The sequence below is a fragment of the Saccostrea echinata genome, unplaced genomic scaffold (assembly GCF_033153115.1).
Source record: "Saccostrea echinata isolate AGI-Se365-2 ecotype Australia unplaced genomic scaffold, CSIRO_AGI_Sech_v1 ptg000016l, whole genome shotgun sequence".
NCBI lineage: Eukaryota > Metazoa > Mollusca > Bivalvia > Ostreida > Ostreidae > Saccostrea > Saccostrea echinata.
The window spans coordinates 8,094,618-8,121,619 of NW_026889765.1; the positions used below are offsets into that span (position 1 = coordinate 8,094,618).

General features: G+C 32.2%; 1 protein-coding gene and 1 long non-coding RNA gene across 2 annotated transcripts in view; both read left to right on the top strand.

The window, feature by feature from the left end:
* LOC133188391 (receptor-type tyrosine-protein phosphatase epsilon-like) overlaps positions 1–27,002 on the top strand; it is a 334,222-nt gene that overhangs the window by 93,490 nt on the left and 213,730 nt on the right. The window lies entirely within an intron of this gene.
* LOC133188396 (uncharacterized) lies at positions 460–16,774 on the top strand. The gene is made up of 4 exons (XR_009721287.1): positions 460–492; positions 12,824–13,045; positions 16,169–16,282; positions 16,381–16,774. It is a non-coding gene; the product is annotated as an uncharacterized LOC133188396 (long non-coding RNA).

The window sequence follows — 27,002 nt, forward strand, 5'->3', positions numbered from 1 at the left end:
CCGAAAATTTGACAATTATTATTGTTCGTGTCGTTGGTCATTTTTAGTGCTTATATATATATATATATATATATATATATATATATATATATATATATATATATATATATATATATATATAGTTATACAAGAGGCGTGTTATGGGATATTTGGCGTATCTCAGACTCACGTTGTGGGATCCTTAGGTGGTTTATGGGTCATCTATATTTTGACCCATAAACCATGTAGTCTAAACTTCACAGAAATGTTGGAAATGCTATTCCTACCATAAAAAACAAAAAAAATTATTTTTTTGACCCATAAGGATATATAGAAAAATGTCCCACAACGCAAAATCTATTTTTAGAACAGTCAGTCTAAGTCCCTCGCTTTCAACATTTTGTGTATCTATAAATGTCAATTGGAATATCCCACAATACGGTGTAGCGATACACGCAATGCATTGTGGGAGGACAATGGCGGCGTTTAGCAGGGGTTAAGAGCTGTAAGACAGTAAGTATCTTGTTATTATTAGTAGAGCAATTGAATATAACACATATTTATGATAATTAGACGAGAGAACGACGGACTTTCGAACTTGTTTGATCGTAAGCACAGTTTAAGGTTGGTCGCGGGTTTACTGCATAAAAATTCTTACGGGAAAACATGTTCAGAAAAATTTGATATAGGCCTAATGTTCCTTAGAATTTGCGGCATATTATCTGAAATTTTTATTAAATTTGCCTTCGTGAAGATAAGTAGCTTATCTTCTCTAGTATTATGAAATTCATATTCTGCCCACAAAGTCAGAATGAACGGTATATTGATATAAACATTCTTCGTGCATTAGAATTAATATGCAGTAACTAGTGATGGGAATCGGTAAGAATTTCATAATCGATGATCGGGCTACTGTAACTAATTAATTATCAATTATAATCGGACATTTACAAAGTCTGTCAATTTAGTTTATCAAATGGTAAGAATGGATGAATAACTACTTTCTGTGGTGGTCCAGCTGTAGTTAGAATAATCTAACTGTGTTTCGGGACAAGCCCTAGTCCTTAGGACAATATTTTAACGATAGAACGTTCGATCTAGTCCAGCTGGTTCTTCATTCATTTTGTAGAATCCAAAGTATGTCCATACAAGCCCTAGTCCTTAGGACAATATTTTAACGATAGAACGTTCGATCTAGTCCAGCTGGTTCTTCATTCATTTTGTAGAATCCAAAGTATGTCCATACCCGGGAATTAGCGTTGTTACCCGGGTATGAATAAAATGTCTGTTCGTCTACGCCATTACGATACACAAATAAGTTAATAGAACAGTCGCGGCTGGAATATTTGGCTTGAAAACTATTACACTTCTAAAATAAAATAAATAACCCGATTAATCGGAATAGAAATTTTGTAATCGAGCGCTTGGATTATGCCAACAATCGACTGATTTTCGATTATAATCGATGATTGGAACACCACTAGCAGTAACACTGCGATAGATAATATAATACAAGTAATGTTAGGATGTTCAAGTTCATTATTAAGAATTCAAGTATATCACGGTAAAGGAAAAAAAAAAGTCCACCATTGAAGGGGGGTGGGGGTTATCGGTAATGTTCTTTTTAAGTCAATCGCAATTCAGTATATAGTCAGAACTCTCTAACATTTGTTCTTTCTTGTTTTTTTTTTCTTAATTTTTCATCATTAAAAAATGTAAAATACTTGCATTCAGCTTAAACACAGATAGCTTAATTTTGTTATAGAAAAAATTGTACTTGAAGTCTTGATACTTGTATTTCGTAATACATGTACAGTATATTAATATCTGTTTAGAGTGCCATAAAGGTCCGATATGCTGGGTGTTTGTATGAATTCATTTTAAGGGGATGAAGGACACATGGTCACATGACTCTGTTTAACTACATCATAGTCTCCATTTATATAAGTGCAATATGTGTAAAGCATTAATTCTTGTATAATTTTTTGACAATTTTTTAACTTTAATTACCATCTTATATAAAAAAATTAAAAAGTTTTTATGTTCTTGTAAACATTAACAAATTATGAAAAAGATTGATCCACTCCTCTGTTTCCCTAAACTGCGTGTCCAACAAGTCGGTGACGTCATACACGATCTGTTAGTACAGCAAGATCATACTCGGTGAACACAGGGGTGGTATTACAGTGGTTCCCATTTTATCGAATAGTCAAGTTGTCAGCATAGTTTTATCCGAATAGCCGAAAATTAGAATAGCCGATTGCTCCATACCGAGTCCAAAGATAGATGTATAGAGCTACATGTATTGATAATACATCGTAGCTAGCAAATTTCAAGCTTGCACTTTTGTTTTCTTTTGACATGTTTACTTAATGACTTTACTAAAAATAATTTATTTCACTTACTTATGAATTTAATATGAAATTTTTTATCAAATAAATTGACGTATAGAGTATATTCTTTGATAGTTATTGCCATCTTTCTTCAGCACATGTTTACATTCCTTCTTCGATGGTCGCCATTTTGGAAAAGGAAGTAGACTAAATGCTTGACTAATAACCGTAAACTATTTTTCCCTGGATAGATTGTAAATTGAAAATAAACAAAAATATTAAATATATGTAATTGTTTCCTTTTGATTTGTTTCTTTAATACGGTTTCGTATTTTATACTGTGTGTGAGTTTACCAGTCTCGTTCTTGTCTGCTGAAGAGAGATTTTGAGAGCCATGTCGAGAAAGTTGGTATGAATTTTGAGACGTATTTTTATAGAACGAGCCATTTGTGATTTTTACCATAAATTTTGCACTGAAAAGTGAATAAATATTAAGCCAATTTACCAAGTTAAATGATTGAATAGGGTTATTTCATTATCCAAGCAAATTGTCATACACAAGCTAATCAGTTCAATAATTAAAATTTCACGCCGAAAAAATTGCAGATAACTGTCATAATTAAGAAGTGCATCATTGAACCCAAGCTGATCACCACAACTGTAATCAAAACATATCTATTTACTATGCCCACTATTGACACAGGTAAGGTGCCTGTGTGCGTCCAGGCGTAACTAATCCCCTCATTGTCGTACTCAAGCCAGTCAAGGTAATTGGTGTCAAACTGTAAACAAAGGCTTCACATACGAAGATGGAGCAGGGCTCGACATTAATTTTTTCCCCTACTTGTCCAATCGGGCAAGTGACCAAGACATTTACTTGTCCGAACTTCAACTTCACTGGTCCGAAATTTGTTCAATAAAGATACAATACTGTCAACTTGAAAACTAATATAAAGTCCATTACATGTGATTCATTCGTGATGTTATTGATAAATACAACAAACACATGAAAACAAACTTTTATCTAGACTTTCTATCCTGACAACAACATAAATGTTCACAAACATCAAACAGAACCTAAACTTCGTAACTCGACGTAACTTCATGCCCTCCTTTGCAGTAGTATGCAATTAGTGAACTTCGATCCTGATCGAGTGTGAACTCAATTATATAGCGATCCATATCGGGATCGAAGTTCGTTTTTTTATGTACTGCTTACGTCTTTACCGATGAACTTTCAATAGTCGTTCTTTTTATTATTTGAAGACTTCTTTATATTAAAATGCACTTGTCCAATCGGACAAGTGCCCAGCAATATTCACTTGTCCGTAATTTTTTTTCGCTGGTACCGGAAAAGCGTTAATGTCGAGCTCTGTGGAGGTGTGAACAAGGTGCTGATTATCAAAAAACACTATGATAGTCCAAATTTTTGTATTGGATAAAACGAAATTCCAGTATTTTTTCATCAGAATATCAGGTGAAATTATTTATAAATATATAAGAAATGGTTTTGTGCTCTGATATTATATTGAAATAGCCGAAATATTCGTTAAACCGCTATCCGATAAAATGGAAGCCACTGTATTATGTAAAAACAGTTCATAATCAGTATATGATGAAATATTTTGAGAAATGGGGAACACAAAAATTATTTTTGCATGGCTGATGACGGAAATCATATGTAGGTATATCTTATTTCACTTATTTAGCTTACCTGTGACGTCATAGTTGGTTTTTCTCGTAGTCGAGAAATGTAACATGACACATTTTTGTCATGCTTATATCCTCTTTAACGATGTCCTGTGAAATAATGAGGTCAGCTTCATCATTTGAAATTTTTACAGTTATTCAATAATTTGAAGGATTTGCATTTCAACGTAAATTAAAAAATACTGAATGATAGAATTTTTTGTAAATTACGTTTTTTATTGTTTAAGTTGTCTTAAAAAGTGCGTAATTTTCCCTATCTAGATGCAGTGTGATAGACAAAACTTGCTTTTTTGAATTTTAAATCCTAGTTATACTCTGAAATAATTTAAAGATACATGTCCACTTTGATATTTTTTACATATGCTTAAAAAATCCCATTAAGGACAGAGTAATTAGCCCGGAAACATGGAGAATTAAAACTCCACTTAGATACAGTAGGGCATAGTAATTGTCAATCAATATCTCCAAAATTAGGTAAGAAACCTAATGATATAACTGCTTTAAGATATGTAGGACATACTTAATTAGAAATATACAAAATATGAAAAAAATTGAATGACAAGTATTTTTTCAGCTCAAGGTCCTTCTCCTCCTTATTATAACATGTTTAACATGCATTTCACTGATAAATCAATTCCTTGCTAGCCTGCTTATAAATAGAGAACAACTTTATTAGATTCAAATACAGAATATTTTTTTAAAAAAGAGGAAAATGCATTTAATTAAATTTCATCCATTTTTAGTGTTTAGGGTTGATGTTATCCTTAAAATAACAAATGTGTTGTTTTTTTTTTGGCTGTGATGAGCAAACATGGTGCATTACACACCTTCCCTTCATTGCAAATTTATGTGCATACATACAGCCTTTCAATTTTTCAATGTAGCAATTTACTGAAACCGTTACTTTCATTTTGCATGCCATATTTTTAACACTGAATCAATTTGATTGACCTTTACATGTAGTAGTTTAGTATCATTTTCAATATAAAATGAATTCCATGCATTTTGCATCACATTTATTATGTTTTATAAGTTTGTTCTTATACATTACACATATAATCAGAGCAGAATTAACTTATAATCCTCTGGGTTCATACATACAGTGTGCGAAAGTAATCTGGAGAATGAAATAGCCCATTTGACTATCTCATTTGAAATTGGGATAGACCGTAGACAAATAGGAATGTCCAAAGAAAGTAAATTAGGAAAAAATGTGCTCTTGTTATTGTTAAATTTTTTAAAATTTATTCATTTATATTCTTATTGAAGTATCTGCTATATATTTTCATGATTATCTAGTGAAAATTAAATATAATCATGCAGTGTTCATGCATTTCACACCCCAAAAAACTGTGCAATTATTCAGACTCGTCGTATATGAACTTCACTCTGCAGACCAGCTAATATTTGTGAAAGACACAAACTCTAATTTCATCTTTATAGCTTTCCCTTTTCTCGGATTCATTATTTTATTTTCATTTTTTTTGGTTGTCTTTTTGTTGATTCAATTTGTGTTTTAATGCAGTGCTTCCTGCAGTCAGGATTTGTAGCATGCCTGATATACATAAACAGCAAGCATTGGGTAAAAATTGTACACCACTAATTCATTGAAAGATGCACAATGTTATAAATTAATACGTAAAGAGATTTAACAACAGTTCTTTTACCATGTAAAATATAAAAGTATTAAATTATTTTTTCACAATTATTTTGTTTATAATTATGTGTTAAAAATACGAAATGGTCATTCTTGTTCAGTCTCATTTTACCCATGGCCAAAATTGGGATAGAGAATTCGGTCTGTTTCAATTCGGATCGGGGTAGACCAATTCAATTTGAGATAGATTCGGACCATCGGACAGGCGTTAATACTTTCGCACACTGTACATACGCCTCGTATGGACTAGATTCTATTGCTAATTAAAGTAATTTTCAGAGAAATAAGCAGGAAGCAATGCAACATCGCCTTTGTGATGTAACTCACGTCATAATCAAATGTGCACAAAACAACCACTCGAATTGTCTAAATTGTGTACCGAAATTGATGACAAAAGCAAACCCGCGACCTACCTTACAAATGACGGATGCTTCAGCCTGAAGCAGCTGTGAAGCATAATTACCAGCTTGTCAACCTCAAAAAAGCACATGCACCGATTCTGAATGCAGATGGCATACTTCGGGTGTTAGTTTTATGTTTATAGTTTCCATACATGTTTAGGCCAAACAAAAAAATATGTTTGTTTACTGTTACATGCCGAAATAAAATAGGGCCGATAGGTAGGATTTTTTTTATTTTATTGAATTTTTTTATACACAAATTCAAATGAATTGGTTGAAAAACAAGACAGTTTTACCATTGTGTGGTGCTTTACTTTTGTTTGGGCTTGCCATATGGCAATATCTTTCTTGCCAACTGCCTTACAGCTACCACACAATGAAAAAAACTGTCTTGTATTTCTTCTTTAATTCCATGTTGCACTAACTATTTCTAGTACTTTCGATTTCAAACGCTTGACTGATTAAGATGCATGTAAAAGTTAAACCGACGAATGAGTGACTTCTGGATTTTTACGATGAAAAAAAATTTGGGTTGCCTATTAGATATAGGGTCAGTCGGGTAACTGTAAACAAACATATTTTTTTATTATGCCTTACCTCTGATGAAAGAAAGGAGGGAGAACATAATATAGGGCCTACTACAGAAGCATTAGGAAAAACCTCAGTTATAAAACATTTTTTTGCATTTGTTTGAGATTGGCATGATTCAATTCCCACTACGGTTATTTCTAGATATTTGTGGCTTTTCCACATTGCATCTTTTGCCATTTGCTCAATTGCTAAGAGAAGTGTTGCACAACTTTTCATACGAACAGGGTTTTCTAAACATTTTGATCATGATCATAAAAATTTTTATGACCAGGACCTGGGAAGGGGCCATATCATGTGCTATATGTGCATACTGCCGAAAAATAGCCCAATGCATTGATGCACTGATGCCATGCAGCACAACACACATTGTTTTCTACTTTGTGAAGTTCATATCAGTCTGCTCTATTGGTACAGTATTCATCGTCAAAGGTAGATGGAATCTGTAATGTATCATATTAAAAAATTGGAACCGACATTCAACATATTTTACATCCATTGGCAAAGAAATGTTAAGTCATTTTGGATTGCTTACCACAGATTTACGAAAAAAATTTTACCTTACAATGAAAAACCACATCATCGAAGTTTTTTATCTTTGCCTGTCCCTTGATCTCTAAATCGACAATTTAAAAAAAGTGTGTGTTTGGTTTAAATGTAATTTTCCTAAATACTTGCTGTGGTAGATGACGAATGATTTATGAATTTCTTAGAAACAGAAAAATCACTTTTGCTAGTCAATGTCGAATGATTTGTCAATTCCTATGGCATTCTTTAGCAACTTAAATTTAGGTGTCAAAGATACATGTATATGCATTATTATTAGCACAAAACTATGACATATTTTAGAATGACCTGAATATATTTCCTCTAGACCCCTTAAATTTCAAAATGACCCTGGTTAGTGGCTATAAATAACAGGGCCATTTGCCCGCATCTGTTGTTTTACCTTCCCAGGCACTGTATAACAACTTTTTTTACACTTATAAATAATTGAAATTAAATACAGGTACATTGATATTTTCGGAATTTCCCATATTTAACATGACAAGGATCACGTCAACACATTGCTGTAAAGATCGCTGTATTTAAAGAGGTCTATATGCTGTTTGTTTGATAATTAAATGCATTAAAGTTGACAGTGTGTCAGTTATAATGCTATATTTTCTCACAATAAGCTAGCTTACAATTAAAAAATTTATCATCTTTTAGAAATATATGTATAAAAGTTCCCACAGGTAACAAGGACTTCCTGTGTATACTGTGTGTGTATAGGTATTAACACCATACACGATCAGCCTCTGGGAAAATCTTAGTCCCTCCCCTCACCAGAGAAAACTGTTCGGTTAAAAATATCAGCCTTTAAAACTGGTCGCTGAAGAGGCTACTAGTTCTAAAATGGTAGTGGCCCATACTGATTTTTAACAGCTGGTATTACAGGCACTTGTTTTGGTAATAAATTTTTCAACCCATAGTATGATGATAACACAAGGTATCCAACTCCATATTACATTGAGTACCCCCCCCCCCCTTCCCCAAAATTGAACTTATTTACACTTTCAGAGGAAATGCACTGGCAAACTGTTTATTACCATTGTCCTCTACGATAATTTATCTACACAACTATCTATGACATGTTTGTCTTATTTATTAATTTTCTTTTATTTCCGTAAACAGTGTCAAAACTCTGCTCGCCGAGTGCAAAAGTCGACTTTCTTGTCTAGTCTAACTTTCAAGATAAATTTGTTGTAAAGTAAATAAAACTAATCTTTTAGTATATAATATAATTAAAACTAATTTGATATTGTATATTTAACAAGTAATCAAAACTAATTATATAAAAATATATATATATATTGTATATGCAGCTAGGTTTAGGACTCCCATACTTACATCAGCCTATATGCAGAGCTTCTGGAAATCGATTATGACGTCACAATGAAACTGAACAAATAAATCCTAAATACTAATGTTTTCTTTTTCATACACACTCAAATACAGTCTTTTCTCATAACATGATAAATATTGTAAACATAAATTGACGTGTAACTTATCATGTCATAATAACACTATTTGAATGTAGAATTTAAGCCATCTTGACCTTCCTGCACTGACTAAGATGACGTCACACCCTAGTTTGACAGACAGTTTCTCTGTACTTGAGGCGTAGATCAAGCTATTATTGTTGCTTGTAAATATCAAATAAAAATAAGTGTGATCTGACCAAAACTAAGTCAAATTTTTGAATGTATTAATCAATATTTTATAGTCTAATTAGGCCTAAAAAAATTGTTTGCTTCCTTTAACATTCCCAAAAAATCAAGGGTCGGTAGGTCGGGATTTTTTTTTTTTTTTGCTTATGGATAATAGGGTCAAACATCCCCAGACTGAATTAACCAGGTGTTATATTTAAAGTGGACACCCAAAATGGCTGCTTAGCGGCAGAGAACGAAATTCTAAAAGTTGTGGGTGGAAATTGTTGTTACAATAATGATTACTCTTTATATTCAAGGTAAATGTTGACTAGGATGACATATTTTATATCTCAAATAAAGCTACAATTAATATTTTTTGAATAAATGGAATCAGCTTTATCGAACCAAAGAGCAAATGCAGATTTGGCAGAAGAAAAAAAAATCCGCCGGGGGATAATTTGAATGGGTCGGTCGGGTTACAGGAAACAAACTTATTTTTTTTTTAGGCCTTAAATTGAAAATGTGTAGACCTCATATAAAGCCACAGTAAGGCATATTTATACATTAACAATCTAGAATAACAGGCACAGCCCCTCGAAAATCTCAAAAGTTCAACGATATCTGCTTCACTATAATTTATGAATTTTTATACGCCCGTCTTTAGACGGAACGTATTATGTTATGGCGTTCATGTCCGTCTGTCTGTCTGTCTGTTAGCTTTTCTCGTGTCCGGCTCATAACTTTAATACTATTAGGCCTAGGATTATCAAACTTTGTCAGCTGATACTTCTTTGGTAGAAGGTGTGTCATGCACTAAAAGTAGGTCGTTCTGACCTTTAATTAAGATCTATGCTATGGCCAAATATGGAAAAATCCTGTCCGGCTCATAACTAGAAAACTATTAGACTTATAATCATCAAACTTGGCCAGTTTATGCATCTTAGGTAGAAGGTGTGTCGCGACCTATTTCAAGGTCACTGTGACCTTTAATTTAAGTGAAATTTTAAAAAAAAAAAACTGTCTTTTTACTATTAAATTACACAATCCCAAAAAATGTAGAAGTGTTGCAGTATCCTTATTAAAAAGATGTTAAAATCAAGAAATACTTATTTTTTTCATTATATACTTTACAGCAATCTATAACAAATACATGTATAATGTTACAAGAGAAATTCCACCTCTCCCATGGGTGTAATTATCAAGCACTGGTCAAGGAGAATTTTGATAACAGAAAATTGCATGTCAAATTAGTGAGAAATTAGTGTGAGGAGCTAACTGGTAGAGCATCTCTGATCAAGCAGGTGTTATCTATATCTCTTGGGAATTGGGCAGAGGAATCAGCCATGTTGGATTAAATAGTTTTTTGTGGGCTAGCCTAACTTTTAAAATGAATTTGGTGAAAAGTAATTAAAACTAATTTGATACAATAATTGTATAATAAACTAATTTAATATTGTATAATAAACTAATAGATAGTCCCTACAAATCTAAGAGTGAAGCAGAAACCTTATTAAAAATGTTGCATCAAGATTACAATTTTTTTTTCTTTTTATAAATCTTTGTAACAAATTGAAAAAAAAAAATCTTTGTTTTCAAATTTAATTTCAGAATGACATAAATATTCATTTTAATTGCACTACAAAGCAGATAGCACAGATCCATTCATCCCTTGGGAGTAATGAGTGGACATGCATCCAGTTAAAGATTAATTAATGAGTTCAGTGTAGGAAGGCTAGCTGTCCTCAATCATTTCTGTTAGAGCATCTCTGATCAAGCAGTTCTTATCTGTATCCTTTGGGAATTAGACAGAAGAACTGCTGGTCAGTTTATAGCATATGTCATTTGATGGCCAGTCTTTTATTCTAAAATTAAATTGGTATAGATTAAGTTGTTAAGACTAAATTGATTTTGTTTAATATGATATTTTTATTTAATTTTTGGAAAATATCAACTAGTAAATTTCAGAGCATCATGTCTCACAAATATGAAAGATGTGGGTGTGTGTGTGTGTGTGTGGGGGGGGGGGGGTGCAGATGGGCATTTGTCAAGCTCTAACACTACCAGTTGAGGATCTATAATGTAATATTTGTTATAATGCCTACACCACAGGAAATGTATAAACAAAAATTGTAAGAAATGGAAAAATCTTGGAAATCCTTGTATCAAGGTTGACTTTATTTTCTTGCACTCTAAACTGTTCGTGATAATTGAACAATATTTGACGGGCGTATCATGCTGGGGCACTTTATTATACAAAGGTAGTAACATCCCTACTACTTTGAAAAGTGCCAGGAGCTGGTTGTGCGCTGTTGCTTTTTTCCGTATTTTACCATTATTTCAATGCATATTATGTCAATGTAGGAAGTTTATCAAAAATTTTACATAATTCTCAGGCATGGGGAAGTTGCTCCCAGCACTTTTCAGGTTAAGGAATTTGTCTTAAAGAAAACAAAATTAATTTCATAGTGAAAAGATATCCGTATATCGTTGTACTTTATGATCTTTGTAGCCATACATATTTTTTGTAATTTTAAACATGTCACTTGACAAACAGCTGATGTAAGTAAAGTTGCTTTGGCCGAACTCGGCAAAGACCTCATATATATGAGGGTTGTCCCAGAAAACACAAACTTTTTGTATATTTCAGAAACTATTTGACCAGAACTAATAATTTTTTGCAAGTTGTTGGAAAATGATATTTTCAGTATTATGACAAAATATTTTAGGCTTGTGATGTCATTAATATGTAAAAACGGCATTTAAAGGGTGTTAAATATCGGTGGTCTGCACACTGCAGTTTATTGACTTTTAAAAGTAGCATTGTCAATGAATTTTTCTTTATTACCAGGCTATACGGAAATATAATGTCACAAACTTTACCTCCATAAATACTCTTTGATCTAGCTGATATACTTGTGTATGAAAATTCATTAATTTGATATCATTAATGACAAATATATGACGTTATATGCCAGAACACTTTTAGTAATTAGATATTGTTAAAAATGGTGACGTTTAGTGATAATTTGGAGCACAAATTATTAAGCAGCACTGTCTTTAAAACGGGATAGGACTCTTGCCCATACGATGAAAGAGATATTAGTGCTGGAAGAGACATTTTGTAGACCAAAAGAAATGAAGACAAACTGAAAGTCCTGAGCTTTACGTCATAAGCCTAAGCCAAGGCCATAGTTAAACAATGTGAACTGTTAGGTTTATTATCGGAATTGAGAAATTGTCTATTGAAAGAATTAATTCCACAATCTTTTAGCAACACACGCTGTATTTGAGATGCATTACTTGGTAAATAAAATAAAATTAAATACTATGCTTAAATAAACTAATTTTATCAGAAGCACATTTCCAGAAAAAATTCACAAAAATGTTGATCATGATCTATGCCTATTTTTAACTTTACAGTATTAGTGAAACAAAAGATATTGAAAATGTTCACGTATTTCTGGGACAACCCTCCTACATATGCAAATAGTAGAATTCCCATTAATCAAAACTCATGCTGTAAAAAAAAAAATCAACACTATATTTATTTTCTCGGAATATTTTTAGGCGTATTATTTCCTGTGGGTATCCTTAACCTTGCTGCATTATATTTTTTATTTGGATTTTTATATCTTTACAACAAATTGCAGAGTGTCATGTCTCACTAGGATGACAATTTTTTAGAGTAAAGAATAACATAATTTTCTTGCACTCTAAAATGTGTACGATAATTGAACAATATCATACAGTGGCAGGGATTTTTATTACTCTTGCAAATTGTATGAAACAAAAATTATTTTTGGAAAAATACATTGTGATTCATATATTGTGACTACTCTATTGTGATTGTTGCATAAAACCTGTATTGTTCCTGCAGTCCTAATATTTCATCATATATGTTATTATGTTTATATGTAACTTTAAACTTTTTATTTATGGTTTTCATTATCATTTTACAAGCATTGATGCATCTGACAGCTTCCAAAGGCTTGGAAATTAGGTTAATGATGCAGCTATAGACAACCCCATCTTATGCATGTTATGAGAAGTTAAAAGTGTTTAACAACTACTCAAGGCTTTTTCTTTGCAAGAAGGGATATTGATAGAGGGAAGGAGATCAGATATGACTATGGTGATCCCATGCCCAATGGACAATCTTCCTTGGAGTTTATCACTCATCAGGTAAATATTTAGAATAATGGATTTTCAAATTTGATACGCTGCATCCTCTTTGTAGTGCATTTTTTTTTTCAATGTTCTTGAGAGGTCAAGAGATGAAAAATGTTTTACCCAACAGTGTTCCAAGTCACACTTACTTTCAGGTCACTAAATGAGGACCTTAAAAAAAATTTTGGCCACCATTTCAGAATATTTCACTTGCCATACTGAAAATATTTTGTGAATAACACTAGTAAAACAAGGAACTAACACCCTGTATGTTTTATGTCTTTACTAAATCAAAGATGTAAGGTATTACTGTGACTATAAACAATTTGCTAGGTTTAAGGAAATATTTTTATTAATACAACCACCCTTATGGTTGTACAGTACACAGAGGAACACAAGACTGATCCTAGAATTAAAATTTATTCAAAAGAAAATACCAAGTTTGACACTTATTGAGACAGGACTTTGCCAGCTGTTTGTCATGTTTACTTATTATTACATAGTACGTACCTAACCCATTAAACAGTCATTATTAATGCTGCCAAAACACTTAATTAGTTGTAATATGCAAGCAATTGACCAAATGTTTCAATAACAAGGTCAGGTTCTAAAAAGTTTATGACGTTTGGATGCCATTCTGTCAGGGACGTATAGTATAGGTCCGTGGTTCCATCAAACTGTATAAGTAGTCACTATTAAAGCATGCTGTCATAACATTACGACTTGATGATTAATGATTTTTTTTGCGGACAAACAGACAGATGGATGCACAGGGCAAAAACTATATACCCCCGAATCTACGATTACAAGGGCACTAAAATTGATGTTCAGCAGATGCAAGTTTCTGAAGTTTACATCACGTACATTGAAATATATTAATTTGTGAACTTTTTTTCCAAGAATAGGAAAATAGCAATTGGTGAAAATGATGAATTAATTAAATTGATGGGGAAAAAACAACATCTTTTTGTGATCCATATTTTAGATAAGACCAAAAAAATAGTCTTGTTTCCTGCTACCAGCCTGAAAAAAAAAATAGGGTAGGTAGGTAGGAAAATTATTTTATTGTATATTTTCATTTTATTTTTTTTTTTCGACAACATTTTTTGGATATGAACTAATAAAAGATAAAATTAAACATGTCACAGGTCAATATTGTCTTTTAAAATCAAATTTCATGTCTTTTGACTAAACTCAAGTGGTATTCTATGAAAGTCCACATTTAAAACAAGAATTTCATGAAATGCTTGTTTTGTGTTAACACAGAAAACGATTATGGTGACAGAACGATGAAATTCCGGAAATTCGAGATTTTTTTCTTCCAAATTTTAAAAAAAAACAAGACTATTATTTTTTTTTGGCCTAAATAAAGTAAATTATTGAAAATAATACCTCTAAGACAAGGTTAGAGTGATTGTTATTATTGGATTACAAGATCACCTTGATATGAAATATATGGAGATAACGAACAGTATTCAAGCTCAAAAGTCCATTATACAATACAAAATAGGAGCAGAGCAAACACGGACCTCCAAACATCAGAGGTGGGATCAGGTGCCATGGAGGAGTGAGCATCCCCTGCCAACCGGTCACACCCGCCGTGTGCTCCTTGTCATGATTGGGAAATAACGGAAAAATCCGTTGACAATTCAGTGTGTAAATAATGGTCTAACAATTAGTATGAAAAACGTCAGTCAGCATTTGACTCAATGATAAATTGTATTTGCTGACAAGGTCATTGTATCGACCATACATACATGAGATAAGTCAAAGACCACAAAACTGTACAGGAGCCATAAAAAAACTGGAATTTGGGTGAAAAAACTGTACACTGCCTATCAAAAAACGGTACAAAAAATGTTATAAAATATCGCTTAAATTCTTCTGAAATTCCATCGTAATCATTGTAATAAACATCGTATATTTTATACCTACGAAGATCTGGGTCAGATTCACGTATATTGAGACTAAAGTCATGTATATCAACTTTAGAAGTTGGCTTAATTTTTTTCAATCAAGTTACGTATACGAAACATTAACAGTAATTAAGTACCCCTTAAAAAATAAAGCTACCTAAAGGGGTATTTGATACGGATTTATAGCAAGATAATTATCCCAATTGGCAGTTCACACCTTCGCACGCGATGGTTTGTGTACACTACACAATTATCAGAAGGTCAAGTGTCAAACACAGGTGACGTTTTCCAGTGTCTCGCAAGAATGAGAGGAAAATGGCAGCATTTAGTGAGAAATTCAAAATACTGTACAAATTTTCATATTCCGTGAATTTTGGTGTCCCGCCAGTACACGATGAATGGGCTCAAAAAACTGTACATTTTGCGTACAGCCTGTACATATCACATGTATGACCATAGAACTTACGAAATGATGACTTTAAATGAGACGGCTGATATTTGATTATATGTACAGGATCACCTCTTTGCCTCATGCTATAATAAATATATTTACCTAGGTTACACATATCCTTAAAGTTCTTAGTATTGAACAATTGCAGTAATTTATACGTATGGATGTTTTTTTTAAAAAGAAATAATTTGCATTGATAATCTCGATAAACAGGACATACTAGTAGAAAGTGATATTCATCCTCGACACAAGTATGACACAAAAAAACATTTCCAGTGGGATCTGTTTGCTTTATTATATCCAGTTTCAATAGCTAAAAGGTGTGAAGATAATCTTAACTTTGATATACATTTTTGAAACTTAGTCAGAATTGAATTTCTTAAATAATACGGTAGGTAAAACCCATCATTTATAGAAAGAACATTTCTGCGAACTTTGAAGTTTAGTATATTTCTTGTTTAGCCTGATCCAAGATCCTTTGATAAATTGTCATAATGGTCCTTACAATTAGGGTCTACCTAATAGGACTTCTCAGTTGATTGTACAATTTACACCTGGGTGACCATTGCCCTTGCTGTTTAGTGTTATATAAAAAAACAATTAGTTTATTTGATACTTTTTATTAATTTATTTTATGTTAAAAACATTTATTTAATAGCATGTTGAATTTCTATTCAAAATGCATCGAAATAGCTTACATTAAAGGTATCTGAATGTAGTTGCAGGCATAAATATAATCACAATTAATTTTGTTTTGCACATATATTATAGGAAGCATTTTGGAGGCAAACCCTGTTGCAGCATTTCTACATGTTCCACAGATTGTACAGACTAGTCAGGACCTTGTAAATTCACATGTTCAACAGCTTAGGCAATTTAGTACAGGTATGTGTAACTCTTCTGAAATATAGGAGGAAATTTCAATACAAGACTTGTAGCATAACTTATATTACATTGTCAGTTCTCCTTTGCATGTTCCTTAGAGTGGATTATTGAGGCAGACCCTGATGGAAAACTTGCACATGTTCCACAAACCAGTGAAGACCATTTTGCAGAATATAAACTTTTTCCGCAGATAAGCCAAGACCCTAATGGTGTTCATGTGTGTGTGGTTAATTATTTGCTCTGAAGCTGATATGTGGACTGAATATAAAACTGTCTTTTTCTACAGTTAAGTCCATCTTAATCTGAAAATACTACCGGTACATTTTGAATTATGCTTTATTATGCAGAAAAAAAAATAATTAGTTTCAAATATGAAAAGTCTGTTGATACACTGCTTTGCAATTCCAAAAGTGATAATGTGATAAGTTTTGATGTGAATATGTGACATGTGCCATTATCAATTTTCATAAATAAAATCAAATACAAAGGCCATTCCAATTTAATGTTTTGCTTGTCGGACCCGCACGCTCTTATTTGAACAAAGCTATACAAATAATATTAATTTAAATCTCCTGCACCTTGGAAATTCTGTGCCAGTTTCTGTTTTATTTCCGCTCTATTTTTGATAATTTAAATCTGTTTACTCTACAAATCAGAAAAAAGTAGAAAAAATATAATTGTCACTCAATTTTTTTCATGTTATGCCTAAAAATTTTGCGTACAAAAAAGTAATAATATTATTATTTAATCTCTTGCCCGCTCTTACTTTTTTCACCAGATGTGCGACGAACAAGAAATTAAATTCGCGTGGTGAAATTATGTTTTATTAAAACTCATTTAAGGAATAACTGTCTTATTTTTTGGATTCATGATGTGATCAGTCGAGTGGCTTGCGTGATAATTTGCATAAATGCCGAAGGCATTTATGCATAAAATTATCACGCAAGCCAATCGATTGATCATCGTCATGAATCAAAAAAATCTGATAGTTATTCCTTATATTTACATGCTCCTGATTCTGCAAATTTCCATGCTAATAGCCCTGTTTCTGTCTCTATTTGTCCCGCCCCGCACGTGATTTTTTTTTAACCGCGCCTATAGATGAACTAGTAGATTTATGTAGAAATAAAGTATTTTTACAATTTGTAATTTTATCTCGGACAAAGACATTGGAAATGTAAATATTTATGCAATAAATGATAAATAAAGACTAAACAGTCATGTTCACAAGCCAGAGGTGATAAAATATATATCTATTCTATAGGAAAAAAAGAATTATAAAGTGACATCAATTTTTCAAGTAATGTCTGTCTAGAACCTGTACATCAGATTTCGTATTTTGTGTGATTTTTTGAAGGATTTTTACACTAACAAAGTTAATAAAATCAAATCTTAGTTCTAAAATTTAATAATTTATTTTTAGATTGTCAAAATGCTTGTTAATTATAGTATCAAAGCTTGAATTGTATATCAATATTCTCCAGGAGGTAAATATATCTATATATTTGTATATTGGTTGTCCCATAGTTTGTGTATAGTTTGTGGGTCATTGTCATATCGGTTCAACTTCTTGGATTGTGGGTCACGGTTATTTATTGTTCTAACATTTTACAATTTTTTTTCTGTAGTTTGTTTATGTATTTTTGTATCATTTGTGTATATGCATACATGTATATGTGGTTTGTGGATTACTGTCATATTTACATGCATGTGTCTGTTCATGGTGGATTGTGGGTCACTGTCATAGATTGATTGTTCTTGCATTTTTCCTGTAGTTTGTTCATGACTTTTTTATGTCTTTGTGTATAGACATTTGTGTATATGCATACATATATATGAAAATGTTCATGGTTTGTTGATCACTGTCATGTAAATAAGTGTTTGTGTCTGTTCATGGGTTGTGGGTCACTGTCATATATTGTTTGTTCTTACATTTTTCCTGTAGTTTGTTCATGACTTTTTGTGTCTTTGAGTTAAGACATTTGTGTATAGGCATACATATATATAAAAATGTTCAGTTTGTGGATCACTGTCATATATATACATGTATGTGTCTGTTCATGGATTGTGGGTCACTGTCATAGATTGTTTGTTCTATCATGGATTGTAGGTCATTGTCATAGGTTGTTTGTTCTAATACTTTGCCTGTAGTTTGTTCATGACCTTTTTGTGTCTTTGGGTTAAGACAGTTGTGTACATGCATACATATATATGAAAATGTTCATGGTTTGTTGATCACTGTCATATATAAGTGTTTGTGTCTGTTCATGGGTTGTGGGTCACTGTCCTAGATTGTTTGTTCTAACATTTTTCCTGTAGTTTGTTCATGACTTTTTGTGTCCTTGAGTTAAGACATTTGTGTATATGCATACATATATATAAAAATGTTCATGGTTTGTTGATCACTGTCATATATACGTGTATGTGTCTGTTCATGGGTTATGGGTCACTGTCATAGATTGTTTGTTGTAATATTTTACCTGTAGTTTGTTCATGACTTTTTGTGTCATTGAGTTAAGACAGTTGTGTACATGCATACATATATATGAAAATTTTCATGGTTAGTGAATCACTGTCATATATATATAAGTGTTTGCGTCTGTTCATGGATTGTGGGTCACTGTCATATATTGTTTGTTCTATCATTTTTCCTGTAGTTTGTTCATGACTTTTTGTGTCCCTGAGTAAGGACATTTGTGTATATGCATACATATATGAAATGTTCATAGTTTGTGGATCACTGTCATATTTATACATGTATGTGTCTGTTCATGGATTGTGGGTCACTGTCATATATTGTTTGTTCTATCATTTTTCCTGTAGTTTGTTCATGACTTTTTGTGTCCTCGAGTAAAGACATTTGTGTATATGCATACATATATGAAAAGTTCATAGTTTGTGGATCACTGTCATATATATACATGTATGAGTCTGTTCATGGATTGTGGGTCACTGACATAGATTGTTTGTTCTATCATGGATTGTAGGTCATTGTCGTAGGTTGTTTGTTCTCATATTTTGCCTGTAGTTTGTTCATGACTTTTTTTGTGTCTTTGAGTTAAGACAGTTGTGTACATGAATACATATATATGAAAATGTTCATGGTTTGTTGATCACTGTCATGTATAAGTGTTTGTGTCTGTTCATGGGTTGTGGGTCACTGTCATATATTGTTTGTTCTATCATTTTTCCTGTAGTTTGTTCATGACTTTTTGTGCCTTTGAGTAAAGACATTTGTGTATATGCATACATATATATGAAAATGTTCATGCTTTGTTGAACACTGTCATATATACATGTATGTGTCTGTTCATGGATTGTGGGTCACTGTCATAGAATGTTTGTTCAAAACATTGTAGAAGTTTGGTTATGGCAGTTCAATTATGCATGTGTTTATGGTTTCTTGATCACTGAGTAATCATTACTTTCATAGAATGTGATTCACTGTTTTAAGATTTTTTGTATTAGAATGTGTGTGATTATGGTTTTTGGATCAGTATCAGTGTAAATATATGATATAGATATTTGTCTGTTCGTGTTTGTGGGTCACTGTTGTAAAGTACTTGATTGTGAATACTTTTATGTGTGTTTTCCTCACTTTGAGAAATAAATACATAATCTTTAACTGATAAAAGTGTTACCTTATCAGTATTATCTTACCCCTGCAAATGAAGAGCCTGGGCCTAAAATAATTTTTTTCAGCTGCCTAGTGACCCACTGAAAATGCACCTGACCCGAACTTTTTCCAACTATTTTGTATTATTTTTTTTAAGCTTCAAACTTTCAGGATAGTGAAACTGCATGTTTCATTTTCGATTTTTGGTATTATCAATCAGCGACTTATAACAAGAGGAGCTTATGTTAAGTAAGCCTATTTTTGTTAGTTAAAACATATTTGAAAACTACATTTTTTTAGAAAAAATAAAAAAAATACCGCCCATTCTAAAAATTTAGGTTGACAACTGCAAACCAAGAATTTTTTAAGATTTGGCCCTGGTATATAGGAATTGCCTTGTCTGTCTGTTTATGTTATGAGGAGGGATTGCCATGTCATGGCCATAACTTTGAAAAAAGCATTTATATGGCTTCTGCTTATATCTTACACAGAGATGGACATGACCGTGGGTTTGTCATGACCTTGACCTGGTATTACTTGAACACAGTCTCCAGAGAAAATATTTTGTATTATGACTTTTATCAGGTATTATTTAGACAAGGTCACAAGAAGAAAAATGTTGGAATTCTGGTGTGAGCCATAGCTGTATCAGAGAGAAGAATCTAACTAGACACAGAGTTTACTTAAAACCTAATGCTGTGTCAATCAGATCATTTTCGTTTGATAAGGGTCGGGGTGGGATGTGATAAACTGTGTGTGGGCCATTTTTGTGTTACAGAAATTTAAGAATCTTATGGACACCATAGTTGCTTGTGATTTGAGGGTTAGTCCTGCACCTGACACGAGTCAACTAGACGTGCAGAACGTCAGTTTGGGGAATTGTATGGGGGTCATCAATTTTTTTCAAATTTATTTTTTTTACCATAATATTCTGAATTCTATTGTCTCTATATTTTTTTAGAGATTTTTTTTTTGAAAGGAGAAAAATCATGAAATTCAATTGATTTCTTTGACTACTTTAGTTAATTTTCTACTTAGTTAATTAAAGTAGTCAAAGAAATCAATTGAATTTCATGATTTTTTCCCCTTTCAAAAGAAAAAAATCTTCAAAAAAATATAGAGACAATAGAATTCAGAATACGGTAGATGTAGGGGTCGAAATGTGACAGAGTATCGCATTTGTCTTAAGGAAAAGGGAGCAATTATGATTTTTCCATACCGTGAAAATTTCTCTCTCTCTCTCATATTCATCTATCTAACTATTGAGAACATGTACGAAACAATGGTTGACTCATTCATTTAATAGCAAGAAAAACAAACCTTAGTCCTCAGGGCTCTAATTGGCGACTAATTTAGTCGCCGTGGGGCTTAAAATATTTGATTGACGCCTAAAATTTTCTACAAGTCGCGAAATTGGCGACCATTATAAACTGACTTGGCGATTCTCAAATTTCGGAACTATCAACATTTTCAACCTTCCTTTCTGAAGAGGAGAAAAGATAATTCAAATTTAGCAATGGGCATGCCTTGCGTTTTCTTTGTCAACTTGTTTGTTGTTCTTTTAGTCACGCACTTGTGAACGAAATTTCGCATCGCATCAGTGCACATACTGCTCATGTCATGAAAAAAAATAATCCTTAGATTTGTCTTAAGACGTGTCTAAGGATATTTTTTAGGACATACATGTATCTTAGGAATATCTTAAGATACGTCTTAGTGTGTAAACCAAAAACGTCATAGGAATATCTTAAGGTCAGACGACGCGTTTCTCAAAAATATATAATTTTTCCCAAGAATTTGCCATTGAAGTATTGCTACTTAAACAAGTTTCCTCACCAAAAATTGAGGTACCCTATCAGGCATTTGGGCAAGATACCAGAGGGTGATATTTCCTATATAATCCATATAGGTAATCTTTTGAATTGCCAATGTTACAATTACTGGTGTACTTATTTTTAAACATATTGAAAACAATTAAGAAATCACAAGACAATGACAATTATGAATAATTTTTTATATAATACCAAGGTATACAATACAAAACATATAATTGAGTAACGTGTCGTCTGGCCTTAAGTAAAGATGTCTGTAGTTCAATTCTAAGCATTTATCTTTTTTCCTTTTTTTTTTTTTTTTTTTTTTGAAAACAAGTGTTTCATTAAAATTCCTATTTCCAGATTCCATCATAAGCATGTGCAGATGATCAGGAGGGGGAGGGGTGCTCATGGAGTCACCCCGAGTTTTGAATCAGATTTTTTTGATGAGCGTGTCCCCTCCCCCATTGGAAAAAATGCTTGGATTCACGATTGATACCCGAGGTTTTACAATGTAAAAGGTCAGGGGGCATATTAAAAGTAGCACATGACTGCATCCTCCTACCGCCGCCCCCTTCCGAATAAAAAAAGGACAATTAATTAATTACTGAAAGTTTTGTATATATTTTAAAAGGGTTTAATTGAACCTACTTCAGAACGTTTTTACGAAAGCCGGATAGACTCATTTTTGATAAGAAAGAAAAATTACTCGTTATAACGAGATAGTTATCTCGTTATAACGAGTTACTAATAGTTATCTCGTTATAACGAGTTGGTATCTCGTTATAATGAGATAATTATCTCGTTATAACGAGTAAGTTATCTCGTTATAACGAGATAGTTTTCTCATTATTTCGAGATTTAATAGCAATATAGTAAAAATGGCTGTAGTTTTTAATGCCATTGAATTATTAGCTAGTAATTATCAATCAAATTTAACTTGAACAATTGATAAATGGTTGAAAATTTAATTTGCTCTGGGGTTTACTTATGATTATATCTTGAACTATCTCGTTGTCAATAATCATATTTTGATACGTATAGCAAATCTAAGGCGAACACATTTACACATTAATTCGTGAACGTCTACTCAAATTGTTGCATTAGGATGCGATATTTTTCTTAAAATAATATTACCGAATATACTTGCTTCAAACTTTGTCAATTTATTCATGACAGCTATTTCGGATGAATGACACTATTTCGACATGTTTTGGACGACTTATACACTTTCATATATCAATTTCTATACCGCTAAAATTAGATATGAGAGACAATACAAGTGCAACATATCGCAGGTGTTCATGCAACATATAATAATATATACGATTACAGTGTGATACATATGTTATTTTTTAAATTCAGAATTGTTTTGAAGAAGGGGTATTGTGAGACATCAGCAGTTAGATCATTGGCGTTTTAATAGGGGGCTAATGTCCCAACCACCACTTTTGAAAAGGGGGCGGACAAGAGTATCTTTGTGCCCCTTCCTCCAGATTTTTTTTTACCTGAGTAAATATCTCCCGAAAATAATGGCAAATACTCGTAGTTGAAATATCAAATTTCTTTTTGCTTGTCAAATATTTTGCTTGGTTTACCCCCCCCCCCCCTCCTCTCCCAATTGAACTTTGTGACCAAGCTTATGCAGATTGTCCACGATGATGAGGAATGATGAAGCAAAAATGATATAACATCCTTTCTACGTAATACGACGTTAGATCTGATCTGCTGATATTGACATTTTATCTAATATTCTGTCATGATTCACTGTTTAAATTTTTTTGCGGGAGGGGGGGGGGGGGTCAAACTGTAGAGATTCACGTAAACCTATATGAGATTCACGTCTGTTTGGCGGATTTTACAGATTTTACTAAGCCAGTTCCGATTATTACTTAGGATTGATCAACGAATAGGCCTAATACTACATGTATATTATTAATACAACATTGAGACGCTGCCGTTAATTATTTTCCTCATCACAATATTTATTATGTATACTTTGCAAGCATATAATTTTTATTTCAAAAAGAGATTGGTGATTTTTTTTTTGGGGGGGGGAGGGGGGGGTTAATAAATAGAGGATATTCAATGTTTTGTAGTTGATATGAAATTTATTTCACGAGTGGGACAGAATTTTTTTTTTTTATTTTCATGAGTGCAAAGCAAGAGTGAAAATATCAAAAATTCTTTCTCACGATACAATACATATTTCTAGGCATAATTTATGCTTGAAATACACCTTAAATAAAGCGTATCATATTGTAAACTTTAGATATTAAACTTTCATTCTATACCCAAAAAGGATCACAAACATGTCAACTGTTTTTACTATCAAAGTGAGGCATGTGAATTTCCTACATGCACTACATTTCAGCCTGCTGACCTTCACCTTTTTATTTTGCCTTCCGTAGAATAAAGAGCCCCCAAAGTTTTTTATTCTACCACATTGATAATAAGGCAAAAATTACATATTGTACATGAGATTTCATGCCAAATTGGTAAATATTAATAATTTTAATAAACAAAAGAAATATATAAATTATTAAGTGATAAGTACAGTATTAGTTCTTGAAATTAAATTCATCATATTTATTATTGAGGGGAAGGAGGAATTGATGATAAAAACAACGTGATTTATTTTTTTGTCAGACATTGAATTTTGATCTGTATTCCTTGTTAACAGGCAAGGAATTATCAAAATATGGACGTTAAAGCCTTACAAATGGTATATCGACATTTTTAATCCGGAATAAATTAAATAATGGGATTATTTCTTTGCATTTTTATAGCGACAAATGTTACGCAAAAAATTATAATTTCAACAAAGTCAACAAAGCTTGAACAGGGCAGTTAAAGCAGCCAGAGTATATCTTTTTGTTTTTGATCTCCTTGACAAAATTTTCACGTTATGCACATTCCATTTGAAGATGACACTAATTCTGCAATTTTAAGGTATAAAACAACAACATGAGGCGGTCATATGTTTCCGTATATTTCTCTTCGGTCTTTTCAATAAACAATAATAATCAAAGGCATAACACAAAAAAACTAGTATGTTGTTGTTCCATAAAAACACACACACTTCAAACAAATTTGATCGACTCGCTTCTGTATATTTCCTATAATAATGGTCTATTCTTTACTTAGATATTTAAACACTTTAAATCAATTTTTATCTCGTTATAACGAGATAACTAACTCGTTATAACGAGATATTAACTCATTATAACGAGATATTAACTCATTATAACGAGATAACTAACTCGTTATAAAGTGATAATTGTCTAGTTATAACGAGATAACTAACTCGTTATAACGAGATAACTTACATGTACTCGTTATAACCAGATAATTATATCGTTATAACAAGATAACTAATTCGATATAACAAGACAACTAACTCGTTATAACGAGATAACTAACTCTTTATAACGAAATAACCAACTGGCTATAACAAGATAACTAACTGGTTATAACGAGATAACTTACACTTTATAACGAGATAACTAACCCGTTATAACGAGATACCAACTCGTTATAACGGGATAATAACTGGTTATAACGAGAAAACTAACTAGTTATAACGAGATAATTATCTTGTTACAACGAGATAACTAACTCGTTATAACGAGATACTAACTAGTTTTAACGAGATACTAGCTCGTTATTACGAGATAATTATCTCGTTGTAACGAGCTAATTTTTTTTCTCTTATCAAAAATGAGCCTATCCGGCTTTCGTACGTTGTAACCATTAGATGCATGAATTTTTTAATACTTCAATTAATGAAAATGAAATTTTACCAAATATATTGGATTTAATTAGACAATGTTAATTTCATAATTGTAAGTTGTTTTCCTGGCAACATCGCTTTTTAAAATTACCATAGACATGTCTTTTTAATCTCGTGGTCGTTAATTTAAGGATAGCTTTATAAGCATGCCTGCAGGGGTAAAACAGCAGTACCGGGTAATTGTTGGCTTTTGATATGAAGTGTTCATTTCTAAAAGTTTTAAAGTTTAAGTAACAAAAATTAAAAGGTACTATACTATTGTACTATACATGTATCTTTCATCTTTGATACAAAAGTTTTATCCCCATTAAAGGAAAACATGTTCTGTGACTATTAGAGCAAGAGTTTGTGCATTCTTAGGTTCGTTTTATCACATATTATAAATAAGTTTTCACAGTTGTCATTATTTAAAAAATCAAGATAATTTTCTTAGCTGGTGTCAAAAAGAGAAACCTATTAAATAGAGAATGTATAGTTTCCATAATTGTAATCCTCTTTGATTTAGCTCTGGGTAAATAATGTGCAAAAAGCCAAAAATCCAAAATAAAGTCTCAAACCTTTTTTTTTCAGATGTTATAAGAAAGGTTAACGTTAACATTTGGACCCTACCGAAATAAAACTTCATGAAACAAATGGGCGATTGCTAAGGAAATTAGATCTCATTAAGATCTTTTCAAATTTCTTTATTGTTCTTCTCATAAAAATGTAGGAAAGATTAAATTTATGAAAAATAACAGACATGACAAAATCAGTATGCCCCTGACCTTCGAACTCAGGGTCCAGGCAATATTTATCACCAGGGTGGGACCAGTGCAAAAAATAATAATTATTGATTTTAAAAAAGTCTTGGTCCAACACCTTAAAGAATGAAAAAAGTAAATGATCCATCCTCATTTTGTTTAGAAAAGTCAAATTAATATTTCTGCATATATAACATGATCTGAATTATCATCAGCTATCTAGAGGGGTGGGGTATAGATGACTAACAATTGTAGCTACATACTCCATTCAGTTGAAGTAAAATTGGCATTTTCCTTTTCAGAACCAAAATGTTTATGTTTTGGAAATTTAAATGTGATTTTGGGATAATATGCAACTTGGAAATGTATAAAAGACGAGTATAATCATGTATATAAAAATATCTGAGCCATATTGCATTTGAGCGATAGAGGAAGATGAGGGATACCTCTAATAGCTTTGGTACACACCTTGCAAATCTGATTATCCCCTCGCAACGGAGTTGGAGGGATATAGTAACGCAATCGATCGTGTGTGGGTTATGTCCTGTGCGAAACGGAAGTGACGTAATTTGCATCGGGATCGATTTCGAATGCTCCCTTGCATTTATAGAGAAGCTCTTTGCGAGGGATGCTCCTCTTTGCGGTGTCCTTGTTAAATTTAATTTTTAATATGTATTTACAGGCCTGAATAATCAAACTAAATTTCTTAATGCTACTGATTTAGAAAAATAGAGCTTCTGATATTTAATGAGAACTT